Raw genomic sequence first — 18,446 nt, forward strand, 5'->3', positions numbered from 1 at the left:
GTCTCCCCCTGGAACATTTCGAAATTCTGGCTGTTAAATATACCCTTTTAACGCAGTTTGGAAGGGGCATACAAACTTTAACAGAGCAAGCAGGACCCGTTTTCTGTCTGACTCAGGTGACGTGAACATTGGCTACCTGCATGATAAGGTTTTCACTTCACTGCTGCTTGACACTACCTTGCAAGGAGACATATTTCACCTTAACAGTGGAGATGTTAGCAAAACTATAGCGTTTGGTAAATGGAGATGCAGATCATGTCCATAATTAATTTCTTTGCGCAACAGCCCACATTATGCGCTCACTCCAGCGAGACGAGTGAAATAAGTGTAGGCCTATCTGTCATCGACATCGCCATAGGCTATTTGCTACGATATAAGCCTACAACAAGTCGCGATTTATTAGGCTATCCAATCGCTATGCTGTTTTCATGAACATTGCAGGAATCCACTTCATTCACCTACCCACGAGTGGGTCAGTTTCACTTTCGCAAACACGCATACACATTGAATGAGCACTCATAGCCTACCACTTCCACCTAATGTTATGCCTCTATATTTTATGAATTAAGAAGTATTTATTGATCAGGAAAACATTTCGTTTATTTTTCTTTCGGTCCGCTGTTCCATAACACCATTCAGTTGTGCCGCAAATTAACAGACAGAAGCACCGGGCATAATCTAGCCTAAATTCATGTCAATTTTTTTTTAATCCGAGGGCCCCCATTGGCTGAGGGCCCCTGTGCACGTGCACACTTGGCACAAGCCATGATCCGTCCCTGGCTATGGCTGTGTAATTACAGTATGTACGTTTTTAAATAACAATACTACGGATAGGGTAGTGCAATTGTTCAGGGTGAGGGTTGAGGGGCAGAACGTTCGCCTCCTTGTTGTCCCATGTCATCATGTCAACAATCCAGTGCATGTTTGAAAAAGGCTTAAGTAGCCTAACTATGCTACTATGTTCTAGGTTATTGACAGTGAGTGAAGTACACTAACACACACAGTTGTACACAGAAGAAAAAATAAAGAAACTGCTCCAGCTTTCAACCAGACCAAGGGTCATGCTTGTGAACACCACATCAAAACAAAAGGAGACAGAATTAGAGCACTTAAAGTCAGTTACATTAGACCTTATATTTTACAGAATAGGTCCATAAAGGCACAGGCCATTGTTAACTGTAGGAAAATATAACATGTGAAGAATGTTTAAAATTAAAATGTTTAAAAGGCCTTCAGCCTCTGAAGTCAGTTTGAGTGAAACCCTGCAGACATCTCTTTTAAAGTTCTAGTGGGACTTCTGGAGTGCCTCAGTAATAGCAGAGGCCTAGCTAGGCCATAGGCTACTTCTCTTTTTTTCTCCCATGCACTCGGTAGCGCATTCTGCAAACGTATTCCTTGCCGGTTCTTCGCTCGAAAGGCGGGATCGCAATGGGAAGGGCGTTCTTTTTGCGGTCAGATGCAGCGTAGTCGTTAAGGGGTGGGTCCTCGGGTGCGCTGGAAAACCCACCTTTTTCATTGTTTGGAACTTCATGGAATGTGATGGTTTGATCTTACGGTGCCGGGAGGGGGAGAAAGTGAGAACCGACCGAAAGTTGTTCCAGAAAGTATTTTGAGTACTTTATCGTTTAGCCTAACTAACGCGAAATAGGACGTGTTTTCCAACTCTTCCCTGATTCTCCGCAGTGACAAGAACAACGTGGGGCGAGCATTATTGGGTGAAATGCCACTTTAAGGTAAGTCCATGTGATTGTTCGAAGCTGGATGGAAAATGTTAAAGGAACACCACCAGAGTCTGTTAACTCCTAGAGTCGTAGGTCTACACGGCCAGACAGTAGTGCCCGAACTGCGGCAACTTTCCTCCCTCCTCCCCCTCCCTGTTTCTGCCGCAGCCGAAAGGAAGACTCATCGAAACACCGGACTGCGGCGAATTAAAGGAGCAAGTGTTTGTGGTGCTATTTAAATCGTTATTTTCAACGTCCAACTCGCATTAGCCATTTTTGGATGGGATTTGAAGGTAAGCAACCAAGGTTTTTAGTCGTTCGTGATAGATTCTGGATGAGTAGCCTAGCTCAACACGCATTCCTCGGTTAAGGCATTTTGAAGCTGTCCTACGTCAGCAGCAACCTCTGTCTCAGCAGCCAGTTAAACAATGATACAACTTTTATACGACTTGTTTAGTTAACCCGTTTAACTAATCACACAGCATTCAGAACTTTGCGTAATGTAGCCTAGACGTTGTCTGCATTTTCCGTTGAGCTACCGGTGAGGTAGCCCCCCTCTCTCTCCTTGGGACATTCGTGTTGCTTAGTGGACAGGAAAAGACGTTTTCCTGGAGAACAATGTCTGCTCCCCGCTAAGAGTTCTCAGAAGTCTACGGCGTCATGTATTATAGCCTAGGTGATTTTTTTTTCTTCTCTTCTCCCAAATCTTGGCTAGGCCCCGTCGTTCGTTTTCTTCGAAAAATAGACTGCTGTAATTGCATGTTCGCTGTACAGCTCCCCGCAGGAGGCGAGTTGTTTCACCCCTCCATGTATGTAACAGTATCAACCTGGCAGACATACCGATGCGCAGTGTAGTGTATGCTAGTGACTATGCAATGTTCGCATCGTGGCGTTACTTTTGTCCCAATGTTTTATCCGCAGATAAATAAATAAATCCTACTCTGGGGATTCTTGCCGCTTGAGACTTCTGTCCTCATAATCAGGCTTGAATATAGCCTACATTCTGTTATTGTTCACTTTGACCTTTCACATTGACCAAGTTCAACGTGATCATAAGAGATCATGTTGCATTATTGATGCTGATGATGGCAGTAGGCTATATAAAACGTCATAATGTTTAACATGTGGTTGAAAGTGCTGTGCAGCACAGGCTACATATTTTGGCTGCCTACATTTTAAAGCATAATGGGAACTTCCTCATGGACTGTCGGCTAATATGAAGTTCAGGGAATGATTCCTCTTGTGTTGCGGTCTGTGTTTGTGCGTGTTTGGGAATGGAGAAGTGAATGCGTTTTGCTGTTAGTTTCTGCCTCTGTTTGTGTGTGTGTGTGTGTGTGTGTGTATGTGTGTGTAGCCTATGAGAGGCTTTAAACTGAGCTGAAACTCACCCAGCTGCAGCAGTAGCCACAGCAGCAGCTCCGGAATTGTAATCTGGCAGGTGGGGCCCATAAAAGAGAGAGAAAGAGAGCGAGAGAGAGAGAAGGGGGACCTGCCTTGACCTGTTTCAGACATGAAGGCAAATTGCTGATGGCTTTCCAGTAAGTATGCGAGCCAGCTACTTTCCAGCTTTGCTGCTTGTGGGCAGAATGCACAAGCACGTACATGTTGGGCTACTAGGCGGGCACAGTGGACCCTGGCAGAGACTGTCTGCTGGAGAGACCACAGCTATGCATGGGACTTCATGCACTTAAGGGTCTTTTTTTGTTTGCTTGCTTTGTAATCATGTGAACCCTCAATTAATGATTAAGTATATTTTAATGTGTTTTAATCTCTCCTTCTGTACTACCTCAGAACGTCTGAAAGAATGTATTTATTGGATATTAACTTTCATAGTGTACTTGGTATCCTTGGCTGTGGAAGTCAGTTGAGGTAGTTATAGAGGTTATTAGTTTCAATGAAATCTGCTTTATCAAGTGTCTGACCTTGCCATTTCTCCATTTTAGCTGCCCACCCTCCCTATTTTCTTCTTCACGTCACCTGTGCACGGAGGAGGGTAAAGGTTCCCTTCAGTCTGCATTGTTGATTGTGTTGCAGTTCTGTTGAACTTTGTAATATTTGATTGGGGGGGGGGCGGGGGTTGTATGGTGTCTGTCTGTGGGAGTAGTAATAAAGACTGTTGCCAAGGAGTCTGTTTTGCGCAACAGCAGCAGACATGTAAAGCAGTAATCTTAACACTTTTACAGTCCAACACACACACACACACACACACATACACACACACACATAATGGCATCTGCTGATTTTGGCACAAACAGACGGCTAATCATTACGAGTGTCCAATCAGAGTAATTATCAGTTTTACTCGCAGGCCTGTGGATTAGCATGTGGCTAATTGACTGCTCTCCGGATTAAATTGGAAATTGCAGGCTTTTATCGGCCTTGGCATGCCATTGGGATGCAGTGGAAGCTCAGAAGCATGCAGCTTGTTGTTGAGATAGTCTCCACTGTTGGTATGTCAGACTTTGTTGGTTCTTCACTGGGTTTTACACATTCAGGCCGTGTTTTTCCTTTTTTTTGGTTCTCTAATGCATGTTGTTCTTGCCGCAGATGCTTGTGCTGTGTGCACATCTGCACTTAGTCTGTTTTATTTATTTTTTTGGTGACTAGTATACAAAGCATGATTTTTGTGTATGCAAAATCATTGCTGACAATGTGAGCCAAGTATGTGTATGCAAATGGCCCTGATTGGTATCACAACACATAGTTTACATAGTGAACATAGAGTGCTCTGGTTTGTGGCTTGAAAAAGATGAAGATCAGCAGCCATAATATGAACCCTCTAATGGGCTTGCTGGTTATAAGACATACGCTGATACTGCACCACATGTGGCTGGGAGCTGTGGCCCAGTACTAGAATGGGTTCACCAGGTTCACACCCAATTTATGTCTGAATGAAAATGCTTTCTTGTGGAAGACCATTTCAGATGATCACTTTACTTTAAAGATCAGTGCTACATGTGCTGCCTTTTCTGTGCAGTTAAGAAAGGAATAACTAAATCAGCTTTTTACCACCTCAGACATTGTCAAACTTAGAGGTGTGATGTCAAAACATGACTTAGAAAAACTCATTCATGTATTTATCTCCAGCAGGGTTGATTACTGCAACGGGCCTTTCACAAGCCTTCCTGAAAAGATTATCAAACAAGTTCAGGTGATACAAAATGCAGCAGCTAGGGTTCTCACGAAAACTAAAAGAACTGACCAGACTACTCCAATAGTTAAGTCCCTGCACTGGCTTTCAAAAAGAATTGACTTTAAAACACTACTGCTTGTTTATAAATGACTAAATGGAACGGGAACTAATTACCTATCAGACCTGCTTCATTAGTACACACCTTCCAGACCTCTCAGGTCTCGGGAGCAAAACTTGTTAGTAAAACCCGCTGTTAGAACTAAACATGGTGAAGCAGCTTTTAGTCGCAATGTGATTCAGCTCTGGAACCGACTTTCAGATGACATCAAAAAGGGCCCCAACTGTAGACAGTTTTAAAATCTAGACTTAAGACCAAACTGTTCTCAGATGCCCTCTGATAATTGATCAAATGTACTCCCTGTTATCGCTGAGTTACAAATTCTGAATCTGTCTTTTAATTATTCTACCTTGTGTCTTTTATGTTTTCTTTTTAATTATTATGTACTTTACTTTTAAAACTATTTTAACTATTGCCCCTTTATGCTTTTATTTAGTATTACTTTTTGCCTTTTTATGTAAAGCACATTGAATGATCCCCGTGTTTGAAATGTGCTATATAAATAAACTTGACTTGACAGGTAAGCTTCTGATGAGCTTTGTACATCTCTACAACATCTGATGTAAACATGCCACCTCCACACACCCCCCTTAAAACCCACAAACTCCCATTTTGAAATTGGGTCCCATTTTGAAATGAGTGCCCAATGACCTTGTAACATCCTTGGCTTCTGTAACTGGCCAAACAGTGTAATCACCATGAAAACAACAGAGGCCCTCTTCTGTCCAGAATGAATTTGTCAAGACAGACACCTCTCTAATTTCATCAGCTACTGCCCCTTTTGTGCATGCTACAATGGGTGTTAAGGAGGTGTTAAGGGGCTAATAGAGCTGCGTCGGTCCTCTCACCGAGCTTGTTACTCGGTGTGTGTGTGTGTGTGTGTGTATAAGTGTGTGTATAAAGGAAAGCTCCCTGTGAGCCCCATCGTCCACAGCTGTCAGGGGTGAGAACATGAGCGGGTTGTGGCAGCAGCTGTCCGCTGGTTGGGCCTTGCGTGGTGCGGTAGACTGGCCGAACTGCACGAGCTGCTCACGTAAGGTGCTGCACAAACTAGAGGAGAAGAGAGGGAGAGCTAAAGTTGTGCATATTTGAATGTTTGTTGGGCAAGCAGTCAGAACCCCAAACTATTGTGTATGCAAAAAGGACTTCAGATTTATTATGAAAATTATATATATATTCATATATTTTTGTATGGTATCGGTCTTATCATATCTAATTAGAGTGCATGGTTCAGAAATGATTGTGTCTGACTCCATGTGGGGGACTTCATCTGATATCCCACTCAGTCACACTCGTCTGGCATAAGCTGACACAGGATTTCACACACACCCTTCACGGTTGTAAACTCAACCCAAGGGAGCCATCATAATGGGCACTTCATAAAACAGATGGGCACACACAACATTCTCCACCACTAGGGCACTGCCCAAACCAAAGCTGAAGCTGTGCTCTTTGCACCTCTGTGTGTCATGGTTATTCAGATGTAACATTGCTGTTCCAAGTTGACATTATAGTAGCGGGGGATAGTTTACCAAGGACCCGTGACCATAACACTAAGAACACTGGAGACATAATTGCTAACAGTGGTATTGGGCAAGCCTTACAGTGGCCATGCAAACATGCAGCCACTGCACACATGCATGCTACTCCCATTTCTCATGTATTTGCTGAGGGATCCTCATCCTGCTAAAGTGCCTGACAGATGTTTATCATGTGAGGTGTGCACGGATCTGCACAGATCTTTATGTAAGCGTTGCAGACATGCACGCATGCGCGCACACACACACACACACACACACACTCTGTCTGTCACGTCCCCGGTGAGTGATGGATGCAGAGGATGAGGTCCAGATGGCCCAGAGGCAGTTCTGGAAGAACAGAGTGGATGTGTGAAGAGATGAGTGGGTGCTGGGTCTTGATGTTCTGCAGTCTGTGAAATGTGTTTGGATCTTTCAGGCAAATATCTCTCAATAAGAGGACAGAAGGAAAAGTCCAAGTCCAACTTTAGCCTGTGCATACACTGCTTTCTAATTACAGGAAGTGTACATGTTATGCGTGTAGTCTGTTTTTGTGAGGGTTATGTGAAACAACCATACAGTTTCTTTTGAATGTTCTTTGCAGTGTTGTATTCTTAGGAGAACATGATCCTCCGGAAGCATCCAGCTGTGTGTGAGGGTGGGGTGGGGAGTTGGTTAGCAATACTATTGACATTGCCCCCTAGAGAGAAGTTTTGGGCCCTGACTTCTACATGACCGCCTTGTTCCAACCCTTCGAACATATGCAAAGTAACTTGGCCTTGGAGCTGTTGAAAGGAGTAAGCCTGGCTTGCCGAACGCACAATAAAAATGCGTGTGTGTGTGTGTGTGTGTGTGGGGTGGGGGGGGGGGGGGGGATCTAGCCTGTCCTCTCCTGAGTGATTTCATGCCTTCTATCCTTACAGAGCAGCAGTGATGTTGAAGGGAGAGACAGGGTGGGGGTGGCCAGCGGGTGGCTGTTTCTTCTCTTAAATAACTCAATGGACTCCCAAAATAGCGTCGCTGAATCATGGTGGACCGACGTAGAGCCCAGCCCACGCTAGCAGCAGTGATGTAATAATGTCCACTGTATCCGGGACGACCGGCGCTCGTGCTGACATCTTGCTGGCCAGCTGGACCCAGCTGCAGCAAGTCGGCATAAAGAATGAATTTAATTCATTTCGATTTATTAGCGTGTGCTTGTGCCTGTGCCCGTGTGTGTGTGTGTGCAGGATGGATGGTAGAAGGATTTGTTTTATAGTGTCTAGCTGCGGTTTTAGTCTTTTTGTGGCCTTCATTTGTTAGCGTTTCTCTGTAATGATGTTTTGCCACCCTGTGCAGTGAATGCCATCTGAGTGACTTTTGACCAGAACCTTGTGGAAGAATTGTGGCTACACTAGGCAACCATCTGGGATCAGAGGAAAACTGACCTTGTTTTTTCCTGTGTGTTGCTGTCTGGGATAATAAATAAATACACAGATCACGTGTGTGTGTGTGTGTGTGTGTGTGCGTGTGCGTGCGTGTGCGCACGGTGTATGTTTCTGTCTGGGATCATAAGCAAATACAGGAAATATACACACAGATCCCGTGTGTGTGTGTGTGTGTTTCTGTCTAAGACTAGATCCCCTGACCTGGGAATCCCCCTCTCCTCTCGCTGGAGTCAGACTTCTGGCCTACTGTAACCATGACATCACCCCTCAAACCTTCACCACACCAAAACCTATTTTTATGTGCAAACACACACACACACACACACACACATAAACCACTATCACTATCACCACCATCCCTATATTAAACTGATTTATTACCAGGCCCTGTATGTTGTAGACTTGGCAAACAGACTTTTTTTCATTTCCGAAATCTGTTGGATGGACTCTTGTGCTGATGATCACTATTAAGTAAAGTATGTATTAATTAAGCAGGTGTGTGTATGTGTGCATGCGTGTGTGTGTGTGTGTGTGTGTGTGTGTGTGTGTGTGTGCAAGCACATACAAGGATACAAGGATATGTAGGGGGTAAAAAGTGCAGTAGAAGAGGGGTTTAGTAGATTAAGTGGCAAGGGCTGCATAAAAAAGGTGGGGGAGGATTGGGATTGGGTGGGGGGCACCAACAAGGAGCACCCAAGAGCAACAGGGGCAAGGAAAAATGCACAAGAGTTTAAGTAACATTTAATCAGACAATAGTACTGAGCCTGGCTGAGGCTATATAGTGGCCTAGATAATGTGTGTAACTGTGAGACGCTGATGACGCCAAGACCATGGGTTTGATTTTCAGACTGCACTCATTCTGAGTATATGGTATTTTAGCCTTACCTGTGCTGTAAGGCACTCTGAATACAATTGTTGTCATACTGAACTAATAAGTGCATAGGAAGTTAAACACCCCCATATGGTCTAGACCAGATTAGGCTAAATCTGCTCCACATTTAGCTTTTTCTATTGGGATGGGTGATCTGGCCATCCACCTTAGGTGTTTGTGGTTATGGTAACCTGAGTATAATCCCTTGTAGTGCCCACAGCTGAGACTGTGTGTGTGTGTGTGTGTGCACGCCTGCCTGTCATCACCCGTTGGCTGAGCTGCTCGCTGGCGTGGGTGGAAATGTCTCTATCTCTCTCAGCTTGTTTAATGGGGACAAGTGTTGTCCTTCTCCTGTGTCTTCCCCCTTGGCCTGGCAGGGCTAAATGTGTGGATGGATGGTGACCGTGTGTTTGGAGGGATTGTGTAAAAATGTGAAAGAGAGATAGAAAGATGGAGAGAAAAAGAGAAATGTTTGAAGAAGGGGTGAGGAAGTGAAAAGAGAGTGAGAGAGAGACTGAAAGTTCCGAGGTTCTACAGCAGTAGCAAAACAACCAAGGTCCTGAAAAACAGTGCAAAAACTTTGACTTTCTTTTGGAAAAAAACAAGAAATCAAAGAAGTAAAAGGCGGATAACTGTATGAGAACACCCAGGGACCGAACAGAACTGCAAACAAGAAAGTAAGAACTTCGGAAAATATAAGAATTAGATGATTTTTCTACTAGTGCAACTGTAACTGCTACACTAGCATCTGCTGTCTCCATAGCAACACATTGCATTGTATTGTTCAAAGAAGAATCAATCAACTGCCTTAGAGCTAATAACTTAGGCAAACTGAAGAATTGCTAAGATCAAACAGTAAAAAAAAGCAAGAAATACCCATTAAGAAGAAGAAACATTTTTATTTTTTTAAAGATATATATATTTTTTCATTCCATTTCATTTTTTAATGAGAATGAACCTGTAAACTCGTCTTTGGATGTTTAACCAGTGGAACTGCTATACTTTGAAGTGCCAACATACTTTTACTATCAATCAACAAAGATGAAAAAAACAATCTACTACAAACATTCTTGAAATTTAAATTTCCAGAAAATATGAAATCCATAAAGGAAAGGAAAGAATATAAACTTAAAAAGTTAATGGAGATGCCAGAGACACTTACTGCAGACTACAAAGTCACTGCAGGAGTAAAGGTGAAATGCGATCTTGTTTTCTTTACAAAAAGTACAGGAGCTTGGCATACTGCTCTGTGCCACACATACAAAAATATAAAAAAAAAGTGTGGCATCAGCAGAGGAAGACAAATATCAGTTGATGATGATGATGACAACACCAATAATGGCAAACTCACTTTTAATATTTATCACAATGGGACTGTCATGGTTCAAGGCTCTGAGACCAGCCTAGAACACTTTCAAAAGTTTCAACTCACTTGTCAATTTATTCAACAATGAAACAAAGGTGAAACCTTGTACAAAATCTTGCCAGGATGACCAAAAGACAAACATCAACCCTCTCTCCTCACCCATCTCAAAAAATATAACCTCTTTGAGGAATGGATTGTCCACTCTGGAGAGAGAGTTTGTCGACTTCAGAGAGACTAACCTGAATGGCGAGGAACTAAACATCCTATTCAACAATCAGAAAAAGGAAATCCAAGGACTAAGGAGTGTAGTGAAGGAGCTGGAGGAGAATAACCTGTACTTGCAGATGGAGATGCGTCGCCTCAAAGTTGAGCACCTCCAACAGGTGGGGGAGCTCCAGAGGGACATTAAGGAGAACTATCTGACCCTGCAAACAGTGATGCGTTGCCTCCGTGACAAGCACTTCAGACAAGTCGAGGAGCTCCAGAGGGACCTGAGAGAGACCAGTCAGGCTATGCAGACGGAGATCCGTTGCCTCAGTGATGAGCCCCTCCGACAAATCGAAGAGCTCCAGAGGGACCTTCTAATATTAAGGGAAGAACAGAGGAACAGTCCAGCAAAACCTGAAGACAATGTTCCTGTACCAGCCTCCTCTCCCACTCCAGCTCCAGCCACCACTAACATCAGCACCGTGCAACGTCCACAGGAAGAGAACTCTAAAACACCATCCCAGGACAACAGGACATCCACTGTGAAAAAAGCCATATATGAAAATACTGGAAAAACAATTAGGCCAAATATGCAGACTCCACATCAAATGAGACCCCTACACGATGAGAATAATCCAGAAATTATCCTTCTGAGTGACTCTAATGGAAAATTCATAAACATGAACCGTCTGTTTCCTAAGAAAAAAGCAATAAAACTCTGGTGCCCAACAACAACAAGTGCACTAGAGATACTAGATGATAAGAGACTGAAAGATGCCACACACATCATCATTCATACGGGCACTAATGACCTCACATCAGGAAAAAAAGACATAGGAATGGTCCTAAGTAAGGCAGCAAAGAAAGCAGCCACGATTGCACCATCGGCCAAAATAATCGTGTCATTCCTGCTCCCTAGGCTCGACAAGCCCCTGCAATTAATTTAACAGATCAACAAGGATCTTCAAATGCTTTGCAGCCCTGTCCCACAAATTCATTTGGTCAATCATCCTGACATTCACCTACAACACATGTATGACCACATCCACCTGAACAACAAAGGAATACGAATACTGGCAAAAGCATTAAATGACACAGCCCTAGATCGCAATGGCAGAAGACAGACACCCCATCAGAAAAGCAGCACTGCTGAATCTCCACCATCCTACCATAGCAGTCAACAAAACAATCTGATACAAGACAGCCATGCATCTGCATCAACGGCTCAGCACCAGGAAAACCATGCTGCCACTCAAACTACACAAGAGAGCTATGCAACAGTGGCAGCAAAACATACAAAGCCATTGGACCAACAGAGCCAGATTAGAGAAATGCTAGCCTTGATCTGTTCAAAATCCAGCTCTGCACAGTATGTATAAATAAGTATGTATTATTATTTCATTTTTCATCATTATTATTTTATTTTATTTTATTTTATTTTATTTGTGCATTTGTATTTAGACTTTTATCACTATTAGTTATAGGGTTGTGCCGATGAACGATATCATCGTCCATCGTGATGGTTGACCGACATCACGATGGGAAGCAACCATCGCGATGCCCAGTGTTGGTCAAGTTACTTGGAAAAAGTAATTAGTTACTGATTACTTATCCAAGAAAGTAATCTAGTTACTTTACTGATTACTTATTTTCAAAAGTAATTAGTTACTTTACTAATTACTTTACTTAGTTACTTTACAAAAACACACTAGCTATACACAACCTGAATACGCTTTTTTAAAACTTGGTTTTATTAGTTTCAATCTTAACTTTTTGGTGTGTATACTCCTTCATTCGAATAGATGTAAATAAAATACAGCAAAAACAAATATTAAAACCAAAGTCTCTATTAACATTTACATCTTTTAACAGTTGCAGTGCAGAGAGGAGTAATGCATTTACCAAAACAGAAAATGCTGTTGCATGCCACATTTAGGCTGTTCTATTGTCAAGAAGAGTATGTGTTTGAACTGTGTGTGTGCAGTGCCGCTGCTGGCTATTTTGGTGCCCAAAGCAGAACTGTTAGTTTAAAATATTTCTTAAGAAATACTACTAATTTGATGCAGTTTAACTCATTTATAAATGGTGCGCTGTCACTTTAAGAGCATCTACACAACTCTCATAATGATCAGCTCCATTCAAATATAAGCCTATGGCTAGTCCACAAACTCCACATTTGGCACTATATTAGCAATAGTCATGATATTAAGTTGGTATAAACAGCTAGCTAGACATTTTCTGTTTGCAATTAAAAGTGATAGCCTATATGAGCCTGGTAGCACCTACCTGATCAGAATGTGTTTCAATCGGCATAGGCTACTGTGCTTCATGTAAATGCTTAGTTTAAGGCAGTGGTTCTCAAACTTTTTCTTTCATTCCCCACTTTGATCAAGGGGGCCTTTTCGAGCCCCACCTGCCCCTCATCGCTCTAAGAAAGTGGTAGGTCAAGCTTAAAATTGTCAAATGTATTGAAATAATGACAAGTTCTAAATATATCCTCTTCAGCAGAGTTAAAATCAGCTGGTGCTGCAGATATAATAATAAATAAATACATAATGTGCCATTGTAAATTAAACACACATATTTCTGTTTTCCAGCAACATATTAGGAAGCATAGGCCAATATTTTACAGCATTGTACAATATATTCAATGAAATACCAACATGCTGCATTAAATGGATCCATAATCCAGTCATACTGAGCACTGCTGGTTGGGAAATATTTTTGAAATAAACTTGCTCCCGAAGCAGACGTTTCAGCGATTTCACTCAGATTCTCAAAGGCATACTGTTGCAATCGAGGCGCCTGTCCCTTACCTCAAGTTTTTTGGTGAATGCAGTAATCTTATCTGCTAGGTGAGGTAGGTGCTTGTCTTTGCCTTGTAACTGGAGATTTCAAACTCATTGAGCTTTCCAAATATATCGCAAAGATAGGCCAGCTTCAAGAAATGTTCATTAGTGAACGTGCTTGCAGATTCAAACATGCGCTCACGCTGCCTTGACACGAGCGCTTCCCTATGAATAACACGGTGCGTCCATTGCGCATCGGGTGCTACCTGGGAATAGACCCAGTAGAGAAACGCTGGTTTAAGGGAAACGAATTATTGAAGACTTCAACACTCACCAGCCCCATTACAAAAAGGCAAAGACCACATTATATTTTTGCCCATTTTCCAAATCACAGTGAATGCAGCCAGAATATTATAATGCCCTGGCTCCTGTTATAACGGGCCAGTAGGCTACAGGGAACCCGCGACGTCCTCTATTTTCACCTGTTGCTGCAGCCGTCATGTCGGGATCTGGGTGTCTCAATGAGTTTCACATTCCTGTGCCGGCTTGTTAGGTGCTTGCTCAGATTTGAGGTGGAATTTTTCGCTGTAGACAACATTTTTCTTCCCAGAAGAGTGTACAGTGTTAATGTTTTTTTCTTAATGTCTGAACTGCAATGAATTAAATGCTCCATGTTCACGCTCTCTCCTGCACTCCATGTCTTGCACACGTGTGTCTGTTGTTTACATCTATATCGCGCAGCTATAGCCTACATCATTGTCAGGAGTTAGTCTCACAAAATCCATATGGCAAAATCCCAAATTCTTTTACTGTCTATGGCAAAATTACGTTTTAGTAACGCAGTAATGCAGGCTGCTTGCAGGAAAGTAAAAGTAATCTAATTACTGTTTTTGCAATTGTAATCCCTTACTTTACTCGTTACTTGAAAAAAGTAATTGGATTACAGTAACACGTTACTTCTAATGCGTTACTGCCCATCACTGGTGATGCCATGCCCCCACATGCCAGTCACTAATTCCTGCTGTAACGGTCTAAAGCCTTTCCCTGGAAATGAAACTGAGCCTAGGCTACTTTTAAAGGCTGTCAGCCAAACAGTTATCACGTAGTAGTAGTAGTAGTAGTATAAAATACTATCAAATAATTCCTGACTGTGACGTGAATGTGTAATTGTTTTTTTGTAGCCTACATGTCTCGCAGGCCTATAGCCTACATTGGACTTAAAATATGTAGCAATGTTTTAGCAGAAAATAGTCCTATTGAATTATTATTGTTAGGCTACAACTAGGACATTCTAGCGCTCAAATATTTTTGCGAGGCTACAGTGAGCGCCAAATGCGTCCTTCTCCTCTGTGTTAAAATAAACCACTTCTTTTGTCAGAAGGTAGCCTATCCGTCTTTCACTGTAAGGCTTGAATTTCATGCATTTAGCAAAAGACCCAGACAGTAGCGGAGTAATCGGGATTTGTTATCTGTAAAAGTTTTTTTACTTTGCCCTATAGCCCTGGACTGAGCGATCGCAGTCCTTTACTTTCACTTCCCCATCATAGACGGCCTGATAACGTGGGATGCTGCATAGCGTAGGCCTACTACTGAAGATTTTAAATGAGTGACAACGATAGTAGTCTTAAGTAGCTTTTTTGCTAGGCCCAGCACGCAAGTGTTCAGATTGACTGTCTATCCGTCTTTCACAACGATTTTCTTGGAGCAGATCTTCCACACAACTTCGGTAGTCTGGTCAGTATGTCTCTCTTAGCTGTCCACTTTCATCAGGCCGTATATCAATAATACATTTTTTATTTTTTATGTAGAAAATTATAAATGTATTTCTGTACAGACATATGGTATTAATTAGTGTTTACTAGACGCCCCCCCCCCCCCCCCCCCCCACGATATCATCGTCCATCACGATGTTTTACTGTACACATCGTCAAATGCCAATTTAGGGGACATCGCCCAACCCTAATTAGATAACTATAATACTTCCTTAGAATTTTATTGAAGTAATTATAAGTTCCACTTGTAAAAACATCCAAAACAATACAAAAACACATGTCATTGAGCATAATTAGCTATTATTATTTTATTAGAAACATGGAGCAACAAAGATCTTAAAACAGGTTGTCCTTGTAACTACAAAGAGCTGATCATTCCCCCCCTGAAACAGCCCAAATCAAAGAATGGCCGTGCATCAGGAGGCATTATAATATGGCACAAAGATGCTCTAACTGAGCACATACAACCAATAAAAAAGGGAAAATCTCACATTTGGCTAAAAATAACAAACAGCTCATCTGAATATGACAACATTTTATATATGTGTGCCATATACATGCTACCCCTAAATTCCCCATACTATGATGAACTGGCATTTGAAAATCTCCAAAATGAAATATTGCAGTTCCAAGCCATCAGTCCTTCTTTGTGGAGAATTTAATGCCAGAACTGGGAAAGAACTGGATTATATATGTTCAGAAGGAGCCCATATATTTGGAAGAAATGTGTTTAACACAGGATCTTTAGAGTTCCCTTTTATGAGAGAAAGTTTTGATGACATATCTAACAAAAGTGGGAAACAACTATATGCAAAAATCTTGGTTTATACATCTTAAATGGAAGATACATTCTGCTCCCATCTAGGTAATAGTGTCATAGACTATGGTTTAACAGATCTACCACATAGAAAGATAAAAGCTTTCATGGTCATGCCACAACTACCAATGTCAGATCACTGTCAAATCAAAATTCTTTTGAACATCGACAGAATACCAGTCCAAAATGAACACCAAAAAATGCTCCCCATTCTTTATAAACACAAATGGAAAAAAGACAGTCAGTCAAAGTATGAAGCTATATCTAACAGTATACACATAGAAAACATGATATTCACTTTCTTATTCTCTAAATTCACGAACGAAAGATCTAGTGTCGACTCCGCTGCTGAGGAACTAACCAATATTTTCTTTAAAATTGCCCATATGTCAGACATCATAGAAAAAATTAAAAAATCAAGAAAGAAAAAATGCTCAAAAGAAAAATGGTTTGATCACAAGTGTTTTAGGGCTAAGCACGACCTAAGAGTACTCTCAAATAAGAAACATAGAGACCCCAATCAAGATATACGCTTGAAGTACTTAGATGCTCTAAAACAATACAAATCACTTTTGAGGTCAAAAAAGATAAATATATGACATCTAAGCTTGAACAAATTGAGGAGGCCATTGACACCAACACCTTTTGGAAGATATGGCAAAAAATAGACACCTCAAAAAAAAAAGGACTCACTATCTATAACAAATGGAAACATTTGGAAAAATCATTTCGAAGAGCTCTATAGTTTTAAAGAAAATTCACAACACCAAGCCCGAAAAGAAATACTTAAAAAACTAAAGAAAATGGAACAAACAGTTTCATACCAAAATGATCTAGAAAGCCCAATCAAACTATCAGATCTAAATGAAAAAATTAAATCACTGAAAAATGGTAAAGCTTGTGGGATTGATATAATCTCCTCAGAAATGCTCAAGCATAGTACTCCACTGACAAGAGAAGCAATCCTTAAACTGTTCAACCTGGTTATGAGAACAGGATATTATCCTAGGGTATGGAACCAAGGATTGATAACCCCTGTATACAAAAATGGTGATAAAATGAACCCAAATAACTATCGTGGGATCTGTGTCACGAGTATTCTTGGTAACATTTTCTGTAATATACTGAAAACAAGAATACTTACCTTCTTGGATAATAAGAACATTTTATGCAAAAGTCAGATAGGCTTCCTTCCTGAATTTAGAACCACCGACCACATCTATACCCTCCACTCACTTACTAAACAGTATGTACAAAAAACAAGTAAAGGAAAGATCTATGCATGCTTTGTTGATTTTAAAAAGGCCTTTGATTCCATCTGGCACGAGGGCATGCTACTAAAAATGATTGAGAGTGGTATAAAAGGCAATGTCTACTCTATAATAAAAGACATATACCAAGAAAATACATGTTGTATTAAAATGACCAAAAAAAGTCCAATACTCTTTAACATTTTCATCAATGAGCTAGCTGTAGCAATCAACAAATCAACATCTCCTGGACTTGTACTTGACAGCACAAATATTAAATGCCTTCTCTTTGCAGATGACATGGTCTTACTTTCACCATCAAAAGCAGGTCTACAAGAAAGCCTTGATATTCTCGAAACATATAGCAAAAATTGGGCATTACCTATTAATACTGACAAAACAAAAATAATGGTTTTTCAAAAGAAATCAGGAAAAGAAACCAATTTTAAAATTGGAAATGTTTGGAAACTGCCATAAAGCAAGTATCACATTATAACTATTTAGGACTTACAATAACATAATCAGGAAGGTTTAATCTGGCATCAAAAAACCTGGCTGATAAAGCACGAAGGACATATTTCTTAATTAAAAAACAGCTTAATAAATTCAATCCACCAACTAACTTCTGGCTCAAGATTATGGACTCCATTATCAAGCCTATTGCTCTGTATGGCAGTGGACCCCTGTACGGGCTTGATTATAAAAAGTGGGATAAGGGCCCAACTGAGTTACTGCACCTACAAATCTGTAAAGATGTCTTGGGTGTACATAGAACATCATCCAACTTGGCCTGCCGCTCTGAATTGGGGAGGTTCCCTTTATTTATCGACATCGACAAAAGGGCCTCCAAATTTTGGTTACGTCTGGCAAAAAGCAATGCTGGCACATACCACCATAAGGCTTTCAAGCACAAGTCCCTTACCCAGAAGTGTGACCCCTTATTCCAAATTGCAAACAAAAATAACATAAACAGCCTAAGTCACATGACAAAATCTATACTGAAAGAAGACAACACAAATCAGATGCATTATACTAAATGATGGAAGGAAGAAATAAAAACGAATGACAAACTAGATATATACAGAACCCTGAACAGAAATTATTGTATAGCCCCATACTTAAATGACATCAAAGATAGAAAGAAAAGAACAACACTGACAAAATACAGAATCAGTGACCATAGCCTACACATTGAAACTGGTAGACATAGACAAACATGGGTGCCTAGACATACGAGGAACTGTAGCTTCTGCATAAATGATGTAGAAAACGAGGAACATTTCCTTCTTAAAGGAGAATTCCGGTGTGATATTAACCTAAAGTGTGTTGAAACATGATACCGAGTGTGAACGTATGTCTCATAGCCCATCTCGGCTTGTCCCCTGCACTCCAAAATCTGGCGCTAGTTAGCCGATGCTACCAACAGCTTTTTCAATGGTGGTGCTTCGGCATCGGGCT

At 41.2% G+C, this 18,446-nt stretch overlaps 1 protein-coding gene across 5 annotated transcripts in view; it reads left to right on the top strand.

The window, feature by feature from the left end:
* Window positions 1-1,473: 1,473 nt before the first annotated feature.
* luzp1 (leucine zipper protein 1) overlaps window positions 1,474-18,446 on the top strand; it is a 72,025-nt gene continuing 55,052 nt past the window's right edge. For 3 of the 5 annotated variants that reach the window (XR_006025574.1, XR_006025573.1, XM_042073455.1), the window contains exon 1: window positions 1,474-1,733. The gene's annotated coding sequence lies outside the window, so the exon portion shown is untranslated. The other 2 variants (XM_042073456.1, XM_042073457.1) reach the window with 2 other exon arrangements.

This window comes from Alosa sapidissima, chromosome 19, assembly GCF_018492685.1.
Source record: "Alosa sapidissima isolate fAloSap1 chromosome 19, fAloSap1.pri, whole genome shotgun sequence".
NCBI lineage: Eukaryota > Metazoa > Chordata > Actinopteri > Clupeiformes > Clupeidae > Alosa > Alosa sapidissima.